Raw genomic sequence first — 20621 nt, forward strand, 5'->3', positions numbered from 1 at the left:
AGCCTTCCAGGTCAGTTGCATTTTTATTCCTTCAAATGACCTTGGATGTCATGAAATGTGTAGCCTATTTGTTTACGTTGCTTTTATTGCTAATATTTATTGAGAGAACAGGCTTCTGTTCTTAACTAGCTGGTCAACCTAAATATAATTTGTATTCTAGGTTACTGAAAGCTTTCTCTTTGAGATCATTTTATGGACAGAAGAACTTCTAAACTTTATTATTCAGCTGTTAATGCTGTGGAAATAATTGCCTATTTGACATAATTCCAAAAAAGTCACTTCCCCTTTTTGTAAAGAAATACCTGCTTCTGGTCTGATTGTACCATTTGGATTCATTTATTTAATTAAGATAGTAGTTCTTTAGGAAAAACTGAAAACTTTTTGATGTTGAGAAAAGTGATGTCATAATTTATCTTTATTGTTCTCAGAACTCCACCTTCAGCTTTTGTTGGCAGAGATTTTTGGACATTTAGTATTATACACTTTAGTAGTAATAGACTTGTTACTACTTACTTCTATGATTTCCCCTGCTTTGTTAAACAATCAGATTACAAGAGCAAGTAATCTATCATCATAGTCATATAAAACCGTTTAACACAGTGGAGATTTTGCTGCATTAAGAACAGACATGTCTACTTGAACTTTTGCAATTAAATGGTACTCAAGGGAGCGAAGCAGAATCTTACAGAGGATGCTATATAGGTACTGATTATGTAGCAAAGGTATTGTTAGAAATGTGATTTTATTGTCAAGTATCAGAATGCCCAGTGTTTGTTTATTCTATGAAATAGTTAATGAAGGGGAGAATCAAAATGTGTTAAAGTTATAAAATTATTTTTGATGCTTCCTTGCATATTGAGGATGGTAGAAGGAAGAGAAAAAAGTTGAAAATGATATCAAGGTTTTATTTGCTTATTTTTACTCACTGTGTCTTAGAAGGACTAATCAGAGATACAATATAGAAAATACAAAAGGATATTGGTTGGTGGAAGACAATGAGTTAGGTCTGAGTATGTTAGTTTGGCAATTTATCAAGAAATACAGTGTGAGTTAGCTAATTGGCCAAGGAAATAAATACCTGACACTTAATTAGGCATGAAAAATTAGTTGAAATAAGTACACAGTAACAGAGTTGTGGTAATATCAAGAGACAATGAATGAAGTAATAAAACAAAACAAAGAAATGTCCTTTAAAAATTGTAAATGTGAAAAACAAACCATTGCTAATAAGAACTCTGAGTAAAACGCCAAGGAGGTAGACAATCAACAACAGGGTCTCATTGGAGATGTGCTTACAAGTAGCACAACTAAATCTTAGTCCAAGTATCAACCTGCCTGCTATGCTCACCATTGATCCTAGCGACAATTCTCAACCATATGAATGTTTAGGACATAATAGTGATATATGACTTACCATTGAGTTTGACCGAAACACACACACACACACACACACACACACACACACACACACACAGAGAATTAATTAAACAAATGCATACACAGCAAACACAAGTCATTTAAATGAAAACATCAGATGATGTACTGTTAGAAAAACATAAGCATTGCAAAAGGAAACAAAGGCTTTCTTTATAATAATACTGGAAATGGGCTGGATAGACATTTCTCCGGTTAAAATGTAATACTCATCCACAGAACCCAAATTTGGTTTGCAACACTCACATTCAAAGGCTCCAAAACTGCCTGTATCTACCGCTTCAAGAGACCCAATGGTCACTTGTGCTCTTCTGACCTCCAGGCACCTACACTCATGTGAAGATGCCTCCTATCCCCATGCCACGTATACAGAATTGAATTAGTTTTTAATTAGTGAACAAAAATAGCAGAGAAAATTCTTAAGTTGAAAAAAAGACAAGGTAAAAAAGTTTTTAAGTTAAAAAAAAAAAACAGGTTACCAAGTTTTAGATGACAGATGTTAAAAGGAAAGTTCTATAAATCCCAGCCTAGGAGAATTAGAATCAAGTCATGTGGAATATATAGCAGAGCAGGAATTTTCCTCACTGGACAGTGGTCTCTCCACGCATAGAGTGTCTCACTCTGGTCTTCTTACCATAAGCTCTGACATGAAGAATTTATGCCTATAGAATCGAAAACACTCTGTAAGCAAATTGACTTCCATACCAAGGCCCCCATGCTTGACCACACTTGAAAGAAAAATGATTAGAAGTTTTCAGAAAAAAATTGTTAATATAGTCTGTATATAGAAGATTAATTATTCCACAGACCTGGGATCTCTGAGGACATAGAGTGAAATTCTTACTCTTTTAGATGAGATTAATTCTCACCTAGAAATCACATTTATTTTATAGCACTTGAAATTTTTATGAGACTGGAAGCTTTTGAATCAGAGACTAACACTTTTTGATCTTAGCATAATCAAATTCTGAAAATACAAATTTTCATGAATTCAACTCTATTTTATAACTATTTTCTACCACAAAGGCAAGATTATTGAATGGTTTTATAAGCTTTCCAAGATACTTGAAAAATGGATATTTTTCGGCTATTTATGTCATTTTTTGGAGATGTGGATCTAAAATCCATCCTGGGTAGACGAGCACACCACCATGGAGCTATACCCCAGTCAAAAAATATTAATTTAAACCTGACCTTTTTGTTGTTTTCTTCGCCCATTTCTTTCCCCTTTCCCCCTTCTTCCATCGTTCTCTTAAAACATAAATATATTAAAAAATGATTTTTTTAAAATGTATGTGACTGTACTGAAGATGCCTTTCCCGCATGTATTTTCTCTTACCTCAGTGAAACTAGTTTACATTGTTTGGATACATGCTCAGATGTTTGCAATGCTTTGGCAGAAGCCTGACTGTAGGTAGACTGTTACATAAGCCCTGCTGCTGCACAGACTGAACATTTGGAGTGCCGTCATTGACAGTTGCAGACACCAGGAGCTGTTTTATCTAGACATACAGGATGTCTCAGTAGATATTTAATCTGATAGAATTGTGCCAAAATAACCTGGTGCCATGAATGCACAATATGCCTGTGCTAAAAATTCTTACACATACACACACACACACACACACACACACAAAAAAAAAAAAAAAAACCTTCCATTGAGTAACCTCAGAGACAGAGCAACTGGGATCTGGTATTTTCAAAACTAATGTGCTTGTGTTTGTTGTTCCCAAAGAGCAAAGAGAATATTATCCATAAATATGTTCAGTCTCTCTGCATCCTCTGTATGTGATGTGATGTGCTTGGTCCCCTCTACAAAATGTCAGTGTAACGTATAGTTTACCTGCTTGTTTCTCTTCATTGGCATAAGTATAGAGTCTGCATTGGGATTTTGAACGTTTATTCTAAATGAGAATCTACCATTAAGACCTTTTTTGACAGAAGAAAATAATTCTTTAGAATACAATAAACTTTAAAATCAGTTCTAAAGGGAACACATAATTTATTCAGAGAAGGATAGAAAAGCACAAGTACTGATTGGATCATGGGTTCTGAAAACTTATGTGCTTACAAGTCACATAAAATGATAATAAAATTGCAGTTTCATGGTCCTATCTCAGTCCTCCTGGAAAGGAATCTGGGGGTGAAAATTTACCAGGAAATTAGGAAAAACACTTGTGGTGCTTGCTATGCCAGTTCTCCTCAGCCACATCTAGATTTACATTGTGTCTAAAACAAACTTTAGAACTCCTTGGATATATTAGCTGATGTTTTTTTCCTGTTGCAGTTGGGTTTCATGCTTTCTTTCACCTCAAAATCATTTAAGAATGTGATGTGAGGTTATAAATAGTCCAGCAATAGTGGAAATGAAGGGAAGAGGGAGGGCTCTGTTAGACATAGTTATATAGATGATTACCACCCATAAAACAGAGAGTCCCAGTGATTGTGACTGACGAGGGAATTGGAAGGAATTAGGTCATTGTCTGAGCAGGTACATTTGCCACCCTTATTACTAGGGGATCTGCCCTTATTTTCTTGCCTTGTTGATAGAGTCTTGTCCTAAATTAACCATTACTACATCCAAACCCACTATGTTAGTGGTCAAACAAACAGCAGTGGTCAAGGGTGCTCCTCAAACACTCCCATCATTCTTTCACTAACTTTAATGCCATATTAAATAGAAATATGATAATCCTTTAGATATATATCTACTCTTTTTAAGAAGATATGTAACTTAATTCCCCTATGAAAGTACAAGATGATCTTTTAGAACTATGTCATATCTAAAAAGATTTAAAGTCTGAAAATGGCTAATTTTATGTACAAGGAAAGCCTGGGCTCTATAATTTATTGTTGTGTATTGCTATTATCCCTGGTTATTCTTGGATTATAATTTTTTTAAGATTAATTTAAAATGAATGTGTCATAACCCCAAATCCATTGGAATATTTTACTTGCAAAAAATATCCATAAAAGCCGGGCGGTGGTGGCACACGCCTCTAATCCCAGCCTGGTCTACAAGAGCTAGTTCCAGGACAGGCTCCATAACCACAGAGAAATCCTGTCTCGAAAAACCAAAAAAAAAAAAAAAAAAAAAAAAATCCATAAAGACAACTTTGACACCTACATAAATGACTGGTATGCTTATCTACCTAGTATTATAAGCAAATGCACTTTTAACCAGAATTGATTCAAAGAGGATACATTTGGGTAATTAAATGAGGGCCTGATATCTTCCTCTATATTAATGTTCTCATCTTACACCTATGGAACATTCCTCCATTTCTTTCTTTATCTACAAGACAAAGAAATCTTTGCTATTTTCATAACAACATGACTTCAGTCTCAAGAATCCACATAGAGATAGAAGGAAAGCAATGATTCCATGAACTGTCCTCTGAATTCCATGTCTGTACCAGGGCACACACGCATGTGATTGTACACACGTGCACATGCACACACACACACACACACACACATACACTCTTATAATAAGCTCCTCTTAACATACTGGCTTGACTTAGTTCTTGGGGCTAAGTGCAAGGCATTAAAATTGCATTATGTCAATAATTTGCAGTTCAAAGTGGGGTATTTAAAATCCATTGTTAAAGAAATAGCAGCTTCATGAGAAGGCTGATCAATTACATATTAGATACTATCCTACCCTTCCCATTGGCCTAAGAAATACTTATTTGGTCTGCTGCATTTTTGCAATAAAGAACACAAATAATGGAGTGCTGAAGTTGTCAGACTTCTTTTATAAGGGAATAACCTGGGTGAAGAAGGACACCAAAAAGAAATCCCACAGTAGTTCAGAACTGAGTATAATAAAGGGTTATTTATTTAGGGATAGACTCACAGATCACAATCCTCTGCATGAATGGGGAACAGGAACCAAATCACACCACCGAAAGAAAGGGCTAACACATGGTTTACATCAGCATATATAGTATAAAGGCCACGCCCAAGTGGGCAGATAACTTAAAAGGCTACTGGCTGTAGGATTTCCTACAACACCTTCCCCTTTTGTTTAAATAAGAGAGTTCTAAGCCTAATACAAAAAAAATATGCAATAAGAACAAATATCAGCTATAAAAATAAGAATTATAACCAGCATAAATAATATCAAGCAAGAAACATGAGATAAATGTTTCAATAATTATCCTATCCTAAGGAGTTTAAGTCTTGTATTATAAATAACTTGACCAAGCCATGAGAGGAAAGTAACTACAACTATCTAGTCTTCAACTCCATTGAAGACCTAAGAAGGGAAATAATATTACTTGAGTAAGCAGGAAGTACAATCAAGCAACTTCCAAAATGCGCAACAAATGACAAGTATCAGTGGAAGAAAGAGAGCATCTTCAACAAATGGTGCTGGCATAACTGGATGTCAACCTGTAGAAGAATAAAAATAGATCCATATCTATCACCATGCACAAAACTCAAGTCCAAATGGATTAAAAACCTCAATATCAATCTGAACACACTGAACCTGATAGAAGAGATAGTGGGAAGTACTCTACAACACATGGGCATAGAAGACCACTTCCTACATATAACCCCCAGCAGCACAGACATTAAGGGCAACATTGAATAAATGGGACCTTTTGAAACTGAGAAGCTTCTGTACAGCAAAGGACACTGTCATTAAGACAAAAAGGCAACCTACTGACTGGGAGAAGATCTTCACCAACCCTGCAACAGACAAAGGTCTGATTTCCAAAATATATAAAGAACTCAAGAAGCTAGACTTTAAAATGCTAATTAACCCAGTTAAAAGATGGGGCACTGAACTGAACAGAGAATTCTCAACAGAAGAATTTCAAATGGCCAAAAGACACTTAAGGTCATGCTCAGCCTCCTTAACGATCAAGGAAATGCAAATCAAAACAACTTTGAGATACCATCTTAATACCTGTCAGAATGGCTAAAATCAAAAACACCAATGATAGTCTTTGCTGGAGAGGATGTGGAGTAAGGGGCACACTCATCCATTGCTGGTGGGAATGCAAACTTGTGCAACCACTTTGGAAATCAGTGTGGCGGTTTCTTGGGAAATTCAGGATCAACCTACCCCAGGATCCAGCAATACCACTCTTGGGAATATACCCAAGAGATGCCCTATCATACTACAAAAACATTTGTTCAACTATGTTCATAGCAGCATTATTTGTAATAGCCAGAACCTGGAAACAACCTAGATGCCCTTCAATGGAAGAATAGATAAAGAAAGTGTGGGATATACACATATTAGAGTACTACTCAGCGATAAAAAACAATGACATCTTGAATTTTGCATGCAAATAGATGGAAATAGAAAACACTATCCTGAATGAGGTAACCAAGACCCAAAAAGATGAACATGGGATGGACTCACTAATAATTGGTTTCTAGCCATAAATAAAGGACATTGAGCCTATAATTTGTGATCCTAGAGAAGCTAAATAAGAAGGTGAACCCAAAGAAAAACATATAGTCATCCTCCTGGATATGGGAAGTAGACAAGATTGCCGGAAAAAAAATGGGACCTTGGGGGTGGGGTGGGATGGGGTTAAGGGGAGATTGGGAGAGAAAAGTGAGAAGGGAGGATGAAGAGAGCTTTGGGGAATGGGATGGTTGAGATAAAGGAAGGATGGATATGGGAACAGGGAAGTATATATCCTAATTAAGGGAGCCATCTTAGGGTTGGCAATAGACTTGACTCTAGAGGGGCTTGCAGGTGTCCAGGGAGATGTCCTCAAACCATTTTCTTAAGGATATAATATGAAGAAAAAAACTGAGTCCTAATATCCAATAAATGGATGTATTACAATAACCATATAAGCATTGCAGAATACAATCCATAGTATTAGAAAAAAATTACTAAAATTCTGTATGGTAATATTGTCTGTCATTATGTAACTTTCAAGTTTATTGATTTATTAATTAATAAAATATTTACCTGGTATTAGATCCGGTAATTTTTTTAGGTGTAATAATCTTTACTGTACAAGAGGTGTCATGGTTGTAGAGTTGCGAGTAGCAGCCTTGTAATCAGTGGTAATACAAAACTTTGGTTTTTTTCACATTGGTGCTGGTTAAATACTGAGAAATATGCTTTGCTTGACAACTTAAAAGCAATTAAATTAATTCTATACATGGAGAAAGAAGTCCAGAACTCACAGGCAGGGAGCACAAACTGGAATTTGTGCTAGTTGACACAGGGCAGGAAATGGGACAGTGGGGGGAGGGGAAGTGTATGAGTTTAAAAAAATTTCCAAGTCTCATCACACAGTTTAGCACCAGGAATTTTACTAAATAAATAAATAAATAAAGCAAGCTTAGTAGGTAAAAGCAAGCAAGTGGGCAGGGGTGGGAAACTTTCTGGGTTGTAGACCAGTTAGGCTTTTAAGCTGGTCCACCTGGTAGATGTGGAGATCAGCCCCATGCGAGCTCCAGATGAAGAAGGACGCTAAGAAGAAATCCCATGCTAGCTCAGAATTGAGTATAATAAACTGTTATTTATTTAGGGGTAGACTCACAGATCATAATTCTCTGTACAAACGGGGAATAGGAACCGAATTATGCCACCAGAAGAGAAGGCAAACATGAACTTTACATGTATAAGAGGCCACTCTCAAGTGAGCAGGTAACTTAAAGGCTACTGGCTGTAGGAATTTCTACAGCATGTGGGTGCCATGGAAATTCTTATTCTGGCCATCATGGCAGACTTTATGTGACTATATATAATCTGTTTTCACTTAATATAAATTCAACCTAGATACCATCCTGTCCTTGTAAATATGCAGTCACTCCTAATTTGAAACCACAGGACCCCTTTTGGGCTTTCATTTCAGTTTTGTTCTCAAATCTATGCTGAGATGAAGAAAGCTAAGCATTTTAGCTTAAGCATTATTACTAAGTACTAGACACAAAACAAAAATGCAGAGAAGAAGAAATACATGGAAGCAGAAGATAATAGAGTAGTGAAGAAACTTTCAAATTTCTTACCTAGACAAATTTATATATAAACTAAAAGAATTCTGTAAAATTATGCAGTTTGACAGAAAGCCTTTCCAATTTAATGAACAGCATGCCTTCATATAGAAATAAGCATTAAAATACTACTGTTCTTCAATGAACGAATGTTTCCTAATCAATCTCGGGCAATGGATCTTTTGTTTGTTTCTTTTCTTACCTTTAAACATTCATAGCTCTTAAACTTGTTGTTCCTCTTGTTGATATACCTTTCTACCATTTTGGGAATAGATATATGACTATCCACTTAGATGGTATCTTAGTCACTTTTTTATTTCTGTAATAATATGTAACAGCTATGACAAAAGCAACTTATAGAAGAAAAGTATTTAACTTGGTGCTTACCATTTCAGGGCATTAGCACCCATAGTGACCACGCAGAGGCATGGCAGCAAGAAAACCTGAAACCTTGCACCTTGTTCAGCAATCTCTGCTCAGATCTATTGTGCATTTTGTGATTGTGTAATTTGTTTTATTTCTTCTTAGTACTTTGAGGTCTTTGATTGATGTGACTAATAATCCACTATATGCAGATTTATCAAAGATTCATTCTTACTCTGTGAACTTTCTCACCACTCAATTGTTTCCATTGTTAGATGGTCGGTTTTTGGACTTATAAGGTCCCATTTGTCATTGTTGACTTTAATTCCTGAGAGAGTGGATCCAGGTTTCAAAAGTCGTTTCCTACATCTGTGTCTGAGTAGGTGCTCCTTATGTTTTCCACTAGCAATTTTAGTTCTTCAGGCTTAACATTGAGTTTTTTGGTACATTTTGGAATTTATTTTTGAGGGGATGACAGTTGTCTATTTAATTCCTCTATATGTAGGCATCACATTTCCCTACCTTCACTTATTGAAAATTCCTTTCCATTGCATATTCTTGGCATAAGATGACTTAATTACTTGTGAAGTTGGATCTTTTACTAAGTTCCATTAGTGGGCATGTATGATTGCATGCCAGTACCATGATCTTATTATTTCTATACTCTGGGGTGCAAGCTGATGTCTCGCTGCTAATCACTTAGCATCATTCATTTTTTTCCTCAGAATTTCTTTAGCATCTAGGCTCTTTTGTGCTTCCATATGAATCTTAGAATAGGTTTTTTTATTTTTGTTATGAATGGGGACTTTGATTGGAATTGCCCTGAAGCCGTAAATTGTTTTTGGTGGGATGGCAGTTTTCACATTGTTAATTCCACTAACTCATGAGGATCAAGGGTTATTTCCATGTTCTAGTGTCTTCCTCAGTTTCTTTCTTCAGAAGTGTAAGTTTTCTTGCTTGAAGGCATCCACCAAGTTGACTGTTCTTATGCCTAGGTATTTTTAGACTATTGTGAGGATCAATGCGTCTGTGATCTCTTTCTCAGCAATTATTGCTATTGCTTTAAAAATGCTATCAATTTTTATAAATTGGTATTGTATCCTGTCACTTTTCTGACAGATTTCATCCTTTCAAAGTTTCTGGTGCAATTATTGAGATTTCTTACATATATAAGATTATATTGTCTGCAAATAGGAACAATGTTATTATCCTTCTCTTGTCTTATTGGTCTAGTTAGGAATTCAATCACTATATTAAAACAGAGTTGTGAAAGTAAAAAAGCCATGTTTACTAAAATTAAATGAGGAAGAGATAAATAACTTAAGTGGCCCTACATGGATATTGAAACGGCAACAATAAAGCCTTATAACTAAGAACTGCTCAGGTCCAAATGAATTCACTGTAGAATGCTTTTAGACTTTCAAAGAACTATTAACTACTGCTTCTCAGATTTTTTCCATAAACTACAAACAGAAGAAGAACTTCCAAACATCTTTTATAAAGTGTTACTTTAATGGTAAACACACAATCAAAAAGCACTAAAGGCCAAAAAGAACTAAGGCTAACATCCCTAATAAATATAGTGGGAAAATTCTCAGTAAACTACTTACAGACTAGATGTAGTCATTTTACAGAGAGATTATTCACCGTAATCAAGCTATATTTATCCTAAGGATGCAGGATGGTTCAACAAATGCAAGCAAATAAATGTAAGAAATCAAACCAATAATCAGTTAAAGAGAATTAATGTCCTAATTGTTGGAGACGGAGAGATGACTCAGTGGATAAGAGCATTGGGATTAGATATTGATTGCCCTTGAGGTAAACCCAGTGTAGTCCGAAGTTTCCATTTCTAGTGACTCACAACCATCTATAATCTCCGCTGTTCTTGACTTAGTGGGTACCCGTTCTCATGTGCATAGATATAAACACACAGAGACATACATAAATGCACACAGACAGACATACAGAGACAGACAGATACACATGCACAAATGCACATGTACAGGCACACACATACACACATGCACACTTTTTAAACTTATAATATGAAACTCCTAAATTATTGTGCATATATATAAACCTTCAATATATATATATGAAGACCAAACTGATATCAACAGTGCAAAACACCTTATTACTGACTGAATAGTCTAATAAACATGTATATTTCTAATCCTAAATTAGATGTGAAGGTGAGTGGAGCAAAAGTATTAACTCATAGAACTTCAATTTCATATAGTAGGAGTCACCATAGCTGGTGTACCTGAGGCATATTTGGGGCAAAAACCGTTTGGGTCAAAATAAATAGAAATAATATGAAATAATTGCCTAGGGCAAAGAAGTTACCAAAAGAAATTATTCATAAGGAAAAACATCCCAAAGCAATTTTCATTTTTAGATTTCACCCAGATATCTGCAAGTATTTTACACTTTATTAGCTAATGCCTCATCTTTACTAAAATAAAATGCCATGGTCTGGGAGATAATATTAATCAAAATCGGTATTGGCATAGAGTACACCCTATTCAATGAGGATACGGCAGAAAGCCATGTGCTGTAACCACAATAATGTAATGTGGCATTTCTTTCGGCTCTCCTTTTATGGGCTAAATTACTACTAGGACCCCAAATAAGACTTCATGTGAGGATAATTCTCCTCCCTTTTCTGCCTCATTCACTATGTGTTATATTATAACTGGATATAATTGTGTCACTATAAATCTTGATAAATTGTTAAGACATTGTTATAATAACTAGATACTGTCTTCATATCTAATGATTTATAACAGATAATACTTCCTTTAAAGAAAAACTGGAAGAGCATGAGTCTGAATCTGAAAACTCAATGGAATCATATAAAATATGAAGTACTTGGAATATGAAGAAGCTATTTGTGGAGAACCCTCCAGTGGCTACAAAGATATGTTTAGAAGCTCCTATCTTCTACGTAACTTTATCTTAGAGAATAAAGTATTTTGGTAGAATAAACGTTTTCCAGTTACACAGGGATAATCAGCACAATGGTAACAGTACATTTGATGCCTAAAATACTTACTAGTAGATAAAAGAGAATGTTAAAACAACTAGAAATAAGATCATCAATAGTTAGATTAATGGAATTTACTTAAAATAAGAAAGTTCTAAAAATGATGTGTCTTCCAAGAGAAGGTAGTTTTTAAAGTAGTTTTTGTAATTGAAAATAGGTTCTTCTCTCATACATTACATCTGACCACAGTTTCCCCTCCCTTCTCTCCTCCACGGCTCCCACATTTGCCCAGATCCACTGTCCCTCTGCATGCCTTCAGAAAGGAGCAGGCCCCCAGCAGACTACAACCAAATACAACAAAACAAGCTGCAAAATGACGAGGCAAAAGCCTTCATTCATATCAAGGCTGAACAAGGCAACCCAACAGGATGAAAAGAGTTGCAAGGGCAGTCAAAAACAATGTTAATCCAGGAAAAGGAAACATTATCACAAAACACTGATTTTCACAATACCAATTTTAAGATGTAATGAATTTAAGACAATGTATGGCTAGTTTAACAGTGGAAAAGGTTTGTCATGTCCCATAAGCAGAAATTTTACGCAGTTCACCTCAAATGGGAGGAAAGAAAGTCTCTTTGTTCAGGCACACTACAGAGACACAAGTAGTCAGTTAACAAGAAAGATCTAGATCTCCTCATTAATGCAAGTTTTCAAATGAGAAATAGAATTTGCATAAGTTCTTAATAATTATTGCAAAACCAGAAGACAAGAATAAGACAGATATATTATATAACTTGTGAATAAATGCAAATACTAATTCTTATGTGACTTTCTCAAGAGACAGCTAATGACTCAAAAGACTCTGATTCAAGTCCGTTTCAATTTGAGCTATGCAGTAAATGCAGACATCGCCCTGAATACTTACAAATCCACATTTTATCTCAATTCCCATATTTTATAGAGTTTTGTTAATAATATTGTGCTTAATAATAAAATGCTACTTCTGTACTAAATAACATCAAATAATGCCCTCAGGATAATCAAAATACTTTGTAAATATAGTTTTAATATTCATAATAATTATAGTTTTAATGCTGGAGTTACTTACAAAGTCAATGGATGACAGTAAGACTCACACTATTGTAGACAAGACATCTTCAGATGCATTAAAAACTGACTAAAAATTTTCTTCGGCAGGGCGGTGGTGGCGCACGCCTTTAATCCCAGCACTTGGGAGGCAGAGGCAGGTGAATCTCTGTGAGTTCGAGACCAGCCTGGTCTACAAGAGCTAGTTCCAGGACAGGCTCCAAAGCCACAGAGAAACCCTGTCTCGAAAAACCAAAAAAAAAAAAAAAAAAAAAAAAAGAAAAAAAAAATTTTCTTCGGAGGTAATCTCATTAGAAGACTCTGAGCCTTATGAGGAAACATATTTGACTAGTAACGAATTAATTATTTATTTAAAGCTTCAGTTGATAATACATTTCAAATGACAGTATGCTAATATATGAGAATTATTAAGTTACAGCAAAATTCTAAAAATATAAAAATTCACAAGAAGTATTTTCCAGTTTGACTTTATCGTTACATCACTGCCTGGATGCTCTTAAAACTGTGTACTGTGTAGTGGTCAATGCTTGTTGTCAACCTAATGAGATCTAAGATCACCTAGAAAACAGGTCGTATAGCTACAGTACACCATAACCAGCCCACCTGCAAAGCTCTATCTCTGTGAATACTTATTGCACTCCCATCCTGAAATGGTTAACTTGCCCTTCTCTGTGAATGAATATTGGACTCTCCATTCTGAAGTGGTTTGCCTGCTAATGTGGTGATGATGGTTTAAGGTCATGGGCCTCAGTAGAGAATCTACCGCCACCACTTTAGCAGACCAGCATAATTCCAAACTACATTCTAAATCTTATCTTTATGGCCATAGTTAAGTGTAGCTATCACTGAGTATCACAGACGTCTCTTTAGGGCAAACGGAAAGCACTGCAGGAAACCACAACTGAATACAGTGTGATTTCAATAGATCTTGGTGATCAGAGTCCCAACGAGTGCACCTGCAGCACAGCTCCAGCACAGCTCTTGCAGCTATGGCTCAGGGAACATCATGACAGGTGGCAGAGGACATTGTAATGGCCAGAAAACCAGGAAGTCTGTGACAATCTCTCTTAAGTATGGGTATGAAAGCAAGATACAAACAATGATGTGATGTTGGAGTTCCCTCTGAATGCTGTAAATACCATTAATGAATAAAGAAACTGCCTTGGCCTATTGATAGGGCAAAACGTAGGTAGTCGGGAAAAACTCAATGGCATGCTGGGAAGAAGAAGGCAGAGTCAGAGGGACACCATAGAGCCACCACTGCCCAAACAGACATGCTGGAACTTTGCTGGTAGGCCATGACCTCATGGTGATATACAGATTGATGGAAATGGGTTAAATTAAGATGTAAGAGTTAGTCAATAAGAAGCTAGAGCTAATAGGCCAAGCAGTAATTTAATTAATATAGTTTCTGTATGGTTATTTTGATTCTGAAAAGCCATAATGAATAAGTGGCCACTCATTGCAACAATGATGTTATCAATAGGCATGCTTGCACGTAAGTACACAAACATCACTGGGTCCTATACCCAGACGTAGAATTAAGGCAACTATTGACTGCTGGGAAAGAGAGAATTAGCCTCTTCCAGGGATAAGTCAACTAATTAGTTACTCAATACAAAGTAGGCATCCCTGAAACTGTACATACAAACAACAGGAGCAGACTCAGTAGGTTCTATTTATTTACATGTTCATATATACTTGTGTGTGTATTATTGATGCATATATGTATACATATGTATATGTAGCAATAATCAGTGGAAATAGTCAAAGAATAGTGAATGAGTAGAGGGGACATGGGATGAACTGAAGTAAAAAAAGGAAAAGGAGAAAATGATCTATTTATATTTTAATATAATAAATTTTAGAAAAACAGAGAAGACAACAGCTACATGAATACCTCACAATACCAGGAAAAGTTTTAAAAATAATTTGAAAGGTAGGAAATGAGTTTAAAATGCAAGATAATATTATAATTGTGGTTTATTTATTTAGTCATCAATATTGACATTAATTTAAATAATTTTAATTTATCAGTATAAATACCTTTATCCAGAGGAAAATGGTAGAGGACTTTATTTGGAGAAAGAGGTCAATGCAAAAAGGAGATGGAGGGAGGAGGAAAAAGAAGCACAAAGGATCTTTGAAAAGGCCACATGGAGTCATATTAGTTTTTATTTACCTCAAATTACATATAATATATAAGTGCATTTATGTATGTGTGTGTATGCATTATACATATGTGTGTATGTTTAAAAAGTTCAGCCATTTGGGTGCACAATGATTCTTTCAAAAGTTATACAGTCCCCTTCCTATCTCTCACTGTTGGTCCTCTTCTCATAAAAGCATTCCAGTTTCTTATTTCGTGTTATATACATTTATGTGTGTGTGTGTGTGTGTCTGTATGTGTGTGTGTGTGTGGTGTGTGTGTGACAGAAAAATATTTGTCATTCTGACTTTGGCAGAGTGATTATGCTTAGCATTATGATATTCAGTTTTATCTATTTTTCTTCAAGTAACGTGTTTGTTCTTCTTGGTAACAATAAATCTTCAGCATGTGTATATGTCACTTTTTAAAAATTCATTCACTAGTTGATGGGACTCTGGGTAATGTCCATAATACAGACAGCTATCATGAAGAGTGCCCGATTCTCAAGATATGCAGATATTACTGTGGTACGCTGATCTAAGATTCCTTCAGTTATGTATGTATCAGGTCTATCTGGATGATACAGTAGTTCTTGTTTTACTTATTTGAGTTATGTCAGTACTGATCTCCGTGCTGCGTCAAGTCACACTTCTTTAAGTAGAGTATGATTCCTCTTCCCTCATTGCAACCCAAATATTGACTGTTTCTTCAAATATTTTCTGGCAATTTGCATTTCTTTTGAGAGTTGTCTGTCCAACTTATATGCCCCCTTTTGATTGGTTTGGATTATTTCAATGACTAAATTTTTAGTTCTTTATACATACTAAATATTAGCTTCCCACTACTTGTACAGCTGTTAAAGCTTTTCTTCCATTGGTTCCACTTTACATTACTGGAATTTATTCTGAACTATTATTAAAAATATATTCATATATAGGTATAGATAATATAAATATTATAAATATGTAATACATAAATATTGGTTTATTTATATGTAATATATATTTATGCATACAAAATGACTCTGCTTATCACTATATATTAAAGGATTTTCCCTATGTGCTCTTCTGGCAGTTTGGACATTTCCAGATCACATGACAGATGGCTGGCTATAGGGAATGACCTACTACTGACATCTAGATGGAAGGAAACTATCCATCTCTATGCTGTTCTCAGGGTCCCCAAGGGTCTGGCTATCTCTCAATTTACTTATTACTTCTTGAGCTGAGCTTCCTACCACTATATATTTGGTTGCTTTTCTATAGTTCTCTTTCTCTCTAGGATCATTTCTTTCACTGTCCATCACCCTATGGCTATGGCAGGTTGAATTCAGGCCCTTGACTTGTAACTGTCAAATTACCACTATGTTTTAGTTCTAAATAACGGTTTTTCCATATGGCACCGATCATAGTTTTTCAAGCCATGGGGAATGACAAAACAGAACTCATCAGCTCTGCGGCCTTACAACATCAGAGATATCACCTGCTGAACAAGTCACGGTCTCACTAACCTGCAATAGATTTGAAGGAGGATAATTAATTGTTGGCTTGTTTTCTTTTCTTTTTTTTTTTTTTTTTTTTTGGTTTTTCGAGACAGGGTTTCTCTGTGGTTTTGGAGCCTGTCCTGGAACTAGCTCTTGTAGACCAGGCTGGTCTCGAACTCACAGAGATCCGCCTGCCTCTGCCTCCCGAGTGCTGGGATTAAAGGCGTGCGCCACCACCGCCCGGCTGTTGGCTTGTTTTCTGAGTAGTACTGCCAGTCTCCTTTCACTCAGGCCGCCAGGCTCACCACATGGATATGGATTCTGTTTTCCCTGCAGTGGCTGTAGCTGTGGGTGACTTGCTTTTACTGTCCCCTCTAGTTCTTTGCCCTGCTCAATTATCACATCCTTCCTTTTATGAGTTCTAATCCTCATCCTCTCTTTATCTCATTGAGATAGATTAGTTTTTTTGTTATCTTGACTCTATCTCTTTATCAGGTCATATGGAGGCATGTCAAATATGTCGTGTCGTATTTACCCTTCACGATTTTCATTTTTCTGAATTCTGATTTATGTCTCATAATGACAGTTGCTCTAATTTCCCATTATACTTGTTTGCAAAATGTAACTTTGTCCACCTTTACTCTTACACTGTACTTATCACTTTATAAAACATTTTTAACCAAATGGCAATTTCTTTCCTTTTTTCCTTCCTGAGAACTTCTCCCTTATAGTTAATGGGTTTTTTCTCTGCTTATGTTAATGGTAGCTATATGGTGGAAATTAGGCAAGTCATTTCCTTACCCGTTTCTGAAATAATAAGATTTGATTAAAGGCCTCCCTAATCAAACACTGCCACATTTTAAGATAGTATGGATTGGAACTTTGATATATGAATATTAGAAAAAAATAGAACTTCGGTGCATAGTTAGCTAGATAGACCTCTAACTACAGGCATTAAAATGTTTGATGCTTCGTTGTGAAATAGATAAAAGTGCACATTATTTTCCCAAAAGCAGAAAACTGGTTATTATTACTAAACAGCATTGTTGAGGGCTTGTTGCTGCTGCCTGTTGTGTGATCCCCATTTCCTGGGGTGCAGAAGGGAAGAAGACGTGCAGGAAATGAAACAGACCCTGAGAGATTCCAATACAGAAGCTTTTTATTGTAAAAAAGTTGAGGGGTTTATGGTGTTAGGGAAATTAAGCTGCCACAAGAATGATTTTTGTTGGTCCTTTTGAAACTGGTGGTTGCTGCTAGCGTGTTGTGATTGGCTAAGAGTGTGCATCATTAGTAACAGTGCTTTTGGTTCTCTGACAGGTTGTTTTGGCCAAATTTCCATATTCGTTGTGAGTTTGCATGTGCTCACTGTGCTTGTGCTATTGCCATGCCTTATATCATCCTTTTATTGTTTTTTTATTTTTATTGAGCTCTACATTTTTTTCTGTTCCCCTCCCAGCCTCTTCCCTCCTCCTTTCTACCCTCCCCGAAGGTCCCCATGCTCACAATTTACTCAGGAGATCTTGTCTTTTTCACCCTTCTTTATTTTATTTTTATTGGGTATTGAGGGAGCTATGGATTTTTATAACCTCACCTCAGGTATCACCCTCCCAACATTTTGGGCTCCGCCTATCTTAGGTTGACCTGCCAGACAGGCTCTTACACTTCTTTGACTATCAGTCCTCAAAGGATTGGGTACCCAGAAGGTCACAAGAAGTCAGAAGCAAGGGGAGACTTTTAGGAGAACTAGGGCTTTAAATGGCCTCCTGTATTTGTGTTAGCCAAGCATGGACCACCTCCCTTGGAGGTTTTCGTCTGGCACACTCAATAGCCATTAATTCCTTGAGTGTTGCCTTATTCACCTGCTATTGTGAGCATCTTAGCTGTAGGAGACATAGCCACCATGCAACAAGTTTAGAGTGGTCTAGCAAGGATTTTATGTGATCCCATACTTGGCCAAAGAATGTGGTAGACAAATCCAATGGCTTGATTCATATTGAGTTAAGTTGCATAAGTCCTGATTAAATGTTTACAGCTGGGCAAGGGTAAACCAGGTTAAAAACTTGGGCAATTTTAAAGGGACAAATGAAATTGCTGATGGAGGAGCCTAGCCTGTTCCAGCAAAGACAAGGCCACAGCCATAGTCATAACTGGAAAGTCTAATCTGTGCCTACCTGTTGCTGGCATTTCTGGCAGGCCCATATATGATCTGATATGGGATATGTGATAGGAGTCTCCTCTGGACTATAATAAGTCTTGAATAGTTTGCATGGTTTTGGAGATGGAATCCTTTGGGACTTTAATATTGCAAGAGATATCATTTTGCATGCTTGTGTGGCATAGAGGCTAACTGAGGAAATATTTATGGGTTCTGATTGGGTCATTTCCAATACTTTAAGGACCACCAATTACTCCTCTAGTTGTACTGATCCAGGATTTAGTTGAATATAGGTCCTTTTCCACATGTTTTGCATGTTCCTGAGAAAAGACTGATTTCTGTAGATGTCATTTTTCATCTTCTTCAAAAGAGTTTATAACCCTTCAAAATCTTTCTGACAGCTTTAACTGACACAGAGGAATCAGTCAGTTCAGTTTGATTGAAGAACTTTGATTTTTATGAAATGGAGGGTCTGCTCTTAGAATTTTGGAACATGTTTCGTTCATTTTTTTCCTTTACATAATTTCATAAATCATCCACAAATCCTCTTTACAGATATGCTTGCAAAATTTAATTTAACAAAGCTAGTTAATTAAAAATATAACTATGTTCAGAGAATGAAACCAGAGCTCCTTAACCTAAGCATTCAGCTATTCCCACACTGTCTTTTCACTTCTCTAGACAGCATGCTTTGTTCATAATCTTGCATTTCCTTATGGCTGTAAATGGATAGAAAGCTTAAGTCTGGAAGAATTAAAATGTAATATTCTGGGTAAATAATTTTACACAAGGAAGCACTTACTTTTAAGATAACTATTAAATACTATGACACAGAATGCTTTTAAGATATTACACCCTATTGGATAAATCTGTACTTTAATTTAATTTTTTAACCAAACTTTGTGTAATGAATTATGAAAAATTATGTAATTAATTTTTAAAATGAAGCAAGCAAAAATTATTATTTGAAACACAAGCCACTAGATAACATGAGTTCATTTTATTAACTTTTCTTTTTATATATAATTTTATTCCTGAAAATTTTCTGTCTCAAAAATGTAGATACTAGTTCCATCCATTTGCCTGCAAAATCAAGATATCATTGTTTTTTTTGTTTTGTTTTTCTGTTTTTTTTTTTTAACCACTGAATAGTACTCCATTGTGTAAATGTATCACATTTTCTTTATTTTTTGCTTCAGGGGCATCTAGGTTGTTTCCAATTCTGGCTATTACAAATAATGCTGCCATGAACATAGTTGAACAAATGTCCTTGTGGTATGAGTGTGCAGCCTTTGGGTATATGCCCAAGAATTGTCTTTCTGGGTCTTGAGATAGATTGTTTCCCAATTTTCTGAGAAACTGCCATAGTGATTCCTAAATGACTGTACAATTTGCTTTTCCACCAGCAATAGAGTAGTGTTCCCTTTACCTCACATCCTCTCCAACATAATTTGTCATCACTGTTTTTGATCTTGGCCATTCTTACAGGTGTAAGATAAAATCTCAGATTTGTTTTGATTTGCATTTCTCTAATGGCTAAAAATGTTGACCATTTCCTTAAGTGCCTTTCAGCCATTTGAGATTCCTCTGTTGAAAATTCTCTGTTTAGCTTTCTATTCCATTTTTTTTAATTATGGATTTTAAATTTGGATTATTTGTTTTTTTTTTGATGTCTATTTTCTTGAATTCTTCATTTATTTTGGAAATCAGCCCTCTGTCATTTGTTGAGTTGGTGAAGATTTTTTCCCATTCTGTAGGCTGCTCTTTTGTCTTACTGACTGTGTCATTTGCCTTACAGAAGCTTCTCAGTTTCAAGAGGTCCCTTTAATTGTCAATCTCAGTGACTGTGGTACTGGTGTTATATACAGGACGTGGTCTCCTATACCAATCCATTCAAGGCAACTTCCCACTTTCCCTTCTATGAGGTTCATCGTTACTGGAATTATGTTGAGGTCTTTGTTAC

The sequence above is a fragment of the Chionomys nivalis genome, chromosome 22 (assembly GCF_950005125.1).
Source record: "Chionomys nivalis chromosome 22, mChiNiv1.1, whole genome shotgun sequence".
Classification (NCBI taxonomy): domain Eukaryota; kingdom Metazoa; phylum Chordata; class Mammalia; order Rodentia; family Cricetidae; genus Chionomys; species Chionomys nivalis.